This window comes from Canis lupus, chromosome 23, assembly GCF_003254725.2.
Source record: "Canis lupus dingo isolate Sandy chromosome 23, ASM325472v2, whole genome shotgun sequence".
Taxonomy (NCBI): Eukaryota; Metazoa; Chordata; class Mammalia; order Carnivora; family Canidae; genus Canis; species Canis lupus.
This window is the reverse complement of record NC_064265.1, coordinates 26,911,755-26,917,596: the sequence shown is the minus strand read 5'-3', so window position 1 is coordinate 26,917,596 and position 5,842 is coordinate 26,911,755. Positions and strand designations below refer to the sequence as shown.

At 32.8% G+C, this 5,842-nt stretch overlaps 1 protein-coding gene across 13 annotated transcripts in view; it reads right to left on the bottom strand.

Annotated features, from left to right (window-relative positions):
- ANKRD28 (ankyrin repeat domain 28) overlaps positions 1-5,842 on the bottom strand; it is a 189,396-nt gene that overhangs the window by 98,282 nt on the left and 85,272 nt on the right. The gene's annotated exons all lie outside the window — the stretch shown is intronic.

The following is a 5,842-nucleotide window of genomic DNA, read 5'->3' as shown; positions in this document are numbered from 1 at the left end:
TACCACTGTGTACCTAATCTCTCCAGTTTGGCCCTTTGGGGGGCCATACATAAATCATTGTAATAATGTGACTGATCGATCTCTCCCTCTCTCTCTCTCTCTCTCTCTCACACACACACACACACACATATGCTCACAACCAAAATATAAATTTTGCCAAGCTGTAGGTAATATCACCCCCAGTGAAAATATATGGATTGTGAAGGAACAGTGCTTGGGTTGCAAACAAGGAAGTGTCCTGTTCCTACCAGCTAGGGTGAAAACCTCCTATTTCCTAGAGCATTAGACAGAGTACTCAAAACAACAACAACAACAACAACAACAACAACAACAAAAAACCCTCAGTACAGAATATTTAGCATATTTTGAAATTAAATATTTATAGCAGAAACAAATTTATAAAATATAGGTAAATCTGACAAAATATATAAAAGGCCATCCACAGTGAAATTATGAAATTTGCTGAGAAAAAAATGTCCTAAATAAAAGAGCTATAACTTGTTCATGGGTCAGAAGACTCAATATTGTTAAGAGGTTAATTTTTGCCTAGGTGACCTACAGATCAACATAATCCAGTTTTTCCCCTAGAAATTAAAAGCTGAATCTAAAATTTATATAAAAACAAAAGGTCCTACTCAAAACAACTTTTAAAAAGTTGGTGATCAAGAATTATAAAGCTATAGCATCACAACAGTTATGGTACAGGCATTATCAACGGATTTTTCATAAAGATACAAAGACAATTCAGTGAAGAAGCAGTTTTTTCAAAAAATATTTTAACTGAATATCTGTGGTATATATCATGCATAGTATGTAAATATTAACTCAAAACAGATTATAGATCTAAATGTGAAATTTAAAACTATAAAACCTCTAGGAAGATACAAGAACACCTCAGTAGATATCTTTTTAGATACAACACCAAAACCAAGATTCATAAAAGAATAAATTGATAAATTCAACACAACAAAATTTAAAACTTCTGCTCTTCAGATAAACTCTTAAGAGAATGAAAACACAAACACAGATTGAATACTTGTATCCAGAACATAAAAAGAACTCTCAAAACTCAAGAGCAAGAAAAACAATTAAAAAAAAAAAACCTAGCAAAAACATTTGAAAAGACATTTCACCAAAGAGAATATACAGATTGCCAAGAGGCATATGAAAAGATATTCAATATCATTAGTCACCACAGAAATGCAAATTAAAACTACAATGAGATACACTGTGGGATGGATAACCGTGTATCCATTCTATCAGAATTTTTAACATTAGAAAAGACTGATCATACCAAATTTTGGTGGAAAACAGATTTTCATATCTTGGTGAGAATATATAATGATACAACAAATTTGGAAACATTTGGCAATTTTTTTTTAGAAGTTAACCAGATGGCTTGACCTTACCACTAGATATTTACCCGAGAACAGAAAGCCTATTTTCATATAAAGCCTTGTATAGAAAGGTTCATAGCCGATTTATTTTTAATGGATAAAAAAAGGAAACTCAAGTGTCTATCAATAGTTGAGTGGATAAACAAATTGTTTTTATAGATACAATGTAATACTACACTCAGCAAGAGAAAAGAATAAACTGTTAATATATGCCAGAGCGTGGATGAACTTCAAAATAATTATGTTGAGTGAAAAGAAAAGCTATACAAAAGGAGGACATATTGTATGATTTCATTTATATAAAGCTCTAAAAAATAAAAATTAACCGATAGTGACACAAAACAGACCAGAGGTTAGGGGCAAATGAAATCTTTTGAGAGTGATGGAAATGTTGGCTACCTTGATTATGGTGATGGTTTTATAGGTATATACATATGCCAAAACTTAAGACATAGTACAATTCAAGTATATGTAATTTATTGTATGTCAATTATGTATCTCATTCAAACTTAGGGGGAAAAAAGGCTAACATGCTAGCTAAGACCTAAGAGACCAATTAAGAACTTCAGCTCCGTCTGAAATTTAGGACAGCATTTACAACATTTTGCTATACTATATAACTTCAATCATTTATTTATATGTGATTATAAGTATAAAAAAATCAGCTTTATTTCTGAGTATACAAGATACTTCATCTCTATTAAAAATATCATTGTTTACCCAACACCTACTTATATATACATGTCCACTAAAATTCCTTCAAAGAACTTAGAAGACATTTAGTCTATCTGGAAAGACAATAATTTGTTTAATAATTCATTACAAATACAAATATTCTAAAATTTTTGCATGTCCACTAAAGCAGAATTTTTGTTTTCTTGGATCTCAATTTATTTTCTATTAGCAAGATTAAAAATAATCCAAATGTTATATAAAAGGGGAACTGGTAAAATAAATTACATTATAAACAATGCAAAACTATGTGACTATCAAGAAAAATGAGAAAGCTTTCATTACTAATATGGATTAATATACTACATTCCCAATACATATTCCTCAAATGTATTAGGGCTAAAAAATGAAAGATGTGAAAAATATATATATATGCTAAATAAAAAACAATACATGACTGGAACATAAAAAATAAGTCACCACCAGTTTCTAGCTGCACAAATAGCTGGTTTCATTTAGACAGTATCTTCTTTGTTTCAGAACACCCAAAAGCCATTTAAGTCACAATGACATTTAGTACATACATTCGTTTATAGATCTTCAAGGAAAACTGAATAATGGTGAAGCAAACTTAAAAATCTGAGGCTGAAATCTAAAAGCACTGCCAAGAACAAAAGAGAGGTGCCATTTCTAGGCATGGAGAAACTATAGAGGAATTCTCTCCTGAGTGTTTACTGAGTTGGTTTTTCTCTCTTCTTCATTCCCCTATTTCTTTTTTTTTTTTTTTAATTTTTATTTATTTATGATAGTCACAGAGAGAGAGAGAGAGGCAGAGACACAGGCAGAGGGAGAAGCAGGCTCCATGCACCGGGAGCCCGATGTGGGATTCGATCCCGGGTCTCCAGGATCGCGCCCTGGGCCAAAGGCAGGCACCAAACCGCTGCGCCACCCAGGGATCCCCATTCCCCTATTTCTATTCCAAGTTGCATGGAAGCCAGCTGGAAGTTGGGTGGGTATACTTGAGATGGGGCTGAGAGTTATGGGTTCAACACTAGTAACTGTGAGTACCTACGGATGACCATACACGTGCGTACAGTGTGTACATGTGCACTGTTTTATGATGGAGAGTACATATGACCTCAAATAACTCAGAGAAGTGTTAAGAGTATAGAAACATCAACAGCTTGGAATACTGACACCAGCACAAATGACATGTGATCATAAAAAAGACTGGTTGAAGATTAGAGCATTTCTTCCATATTTCCAGAAAAGACTAAAAAGCATGGTGAAGAATGGGGGTGGGAGGAATTCAGGCAACCTGTACAAACTTAAGAGTTTACTACTTTGGGTTAACTGCCAACAATATTATTACAATAATCATGAAAACTAATAATCTGTGTGATATGTATATACTTGCTGACTACTTCATCATCAAAGTAAACTCAACATCATTTTAATGATCCCAGAAGGTATTTTTGAAAGCTTAAAACATGTTAATAATTTCAAAGGCAATTTGGCAAACCAATCCCCAAATATTTTGAACGACAAAGCTAAATTCACAATCTAATAAAATATATAAGAAAGCATTTTCAAAAATATTAAGCTATGTGATAAGATATAGGGAAGATCTACTTATTGACTAGTTCTTAAATCAACTCTTTTGTGTTTAAAAGGCGTCACTCATAATCCAAGTCTTCCTCTGTTTTAAACACTAAAAACAGCATTGGCTAGATTATAATTTCCCCTAGTTTGATATTACTTTGAATGACATTTTTATCCAGCCAAAAAATTAGATACCAGAGAGGCTTATGTATTCATTCATTTGCAATGCTAACACTTCATAGCACTTAATAACACTGAATAACATTTAATAGTACCATGAAAATTAGGATCGTAGTTGTGTTACAGTTTAAAAGGTAGGAATCCATAGAACATGGACATAACTTTTAGGGGGAGAAATCCATATTTGAAACATTACACTTTATGGCACTATTTGATAAAAGAGAAAGACTTCTCTTTCTCCAATTTACTTTATTTACCCAGTTACTATCAAGTCTGACATGGATTCAAATCCCTGTTTTGCTATATTTACTGATACTGGAAATGTTTAACCTTTCTGAGTTTTAAGTTTTGTTAACTACTGGTGGAATGGAAATGTTATTCTACCAACTTTATGAGATTGTTGTATGAACTGAATCATGTAACATAGGCTTACACCTATCACTGTCTCTGAAATAAAATTCTATAATTAACACCAATTTCTATCACTTTGGATGGAAGAAAACAACTTCTTTGTGTAGAAAATAATTTTCTTACAAAGTTAGGCTTTTCCTTTGAAATGTGTTATTAATATTTCAGACTTCATTATTTGGGCTCCACAACATGTCTTTAAGGTTTCTAGTAAATCCTAGGGAAAGAAAGTAATAATTATGATATTGGCTAAATATATTTAGAAATACAAATGAAACCCTTTGGGGAAAAGCAGGTCATTCAGGATCATTCTAAATTTTTAGAGCATCTGAAATTTGGAGTGGAAAAAGGACTGAAGGCCATTATTGTAAACCCACACATTTTACAATAAAAGAAAGTGAGTCCCAAAGAACTTAAATCGATTTGTTCAAGTTATGTATATAAATAAGGTAAGAAAATATGAGTACTTAGGTCTAATAACTTATATTCCAATCATTCTTTACACTATATATACATACCACTCTGCCTTTATAAATTTTTGACTGTGTTTCACTTTTTCGATTAACAGTGCTTCTTCCAGGTCCAAGTGACTTTTAGGTCACCTATCCAAACAACTATTTCCCCCTTTATGACTTCCTAAAGAAATGCTGATTTTCTCCATATATGGAATGGCAATATAACCAGATGGTAAGCCTCTATTCTTGCTCCAGGGGATGAATCAGGTAATAAACAATGACTGACCTAAGCAAAAAATTAATCCCATTCTACCTTTGGTGGTGGGCTTGTTTAGAATAAGCCAGTATCCAACAGAACCAGGTTCTGGGGAGTTTTGAGGAGATTTTGGAAAAGGTGCTTTTGCTTGACTAAAAAAAGAAACAGGGACACCTAGGTGGCTCAGTGGCTGAGCGGCTGCCTTTGGCGCAGGTCATGATCCTGGTGTCCTGGAATAAAGTCCCACATTGGGCTCTCCGCAGGGAGTCTACTTTTCCTCTGCCTGTATCTCTGCCTCTCTGTGTCTCTCATGAATAAATAAACTTTTAAACAATTTTTAATAAAAAAAAAAAAAGAAAAAAGAAAACTTGTAGTGAGTGGCCCCTTTCCACTTTATTTGGTTGTTTCTCATAAGCACATAAGGCAGCAGTCATAAATACTGTAAGAAAACAGACTCTCACAGAGAAGCTCATCCAGAGCTTGACACTATTGTCTTAACCAACCCTAAAATCACCTTGCTCTGGATTAATTATATAAGCAATAAATCTTTATTTAATTAGGCACTCAATTACTTGTGGTCTAAAGCTTCCAAATATGAAATGCTAGTACTTTCTAGTGAAATCATCTTACCTACTTTCTACAATAGAGGACTTCTTTCTCAGACCAAATAATATAAAAGCATTGTAAATTTAAAGTTTTGTTAAAAATTAATTAGATGTGTTAATAAAATGATGCCATTTGGTGGTCCATAGTAACCAAAACTTCAGGACATTACTGAAAAAAGTAAAAATAATAAATCCAAAATAGTACAATATTTAATAGTACAGAAACAAATCTAAATTTGCATATCTGTTCTAAAAATTTATAAACAA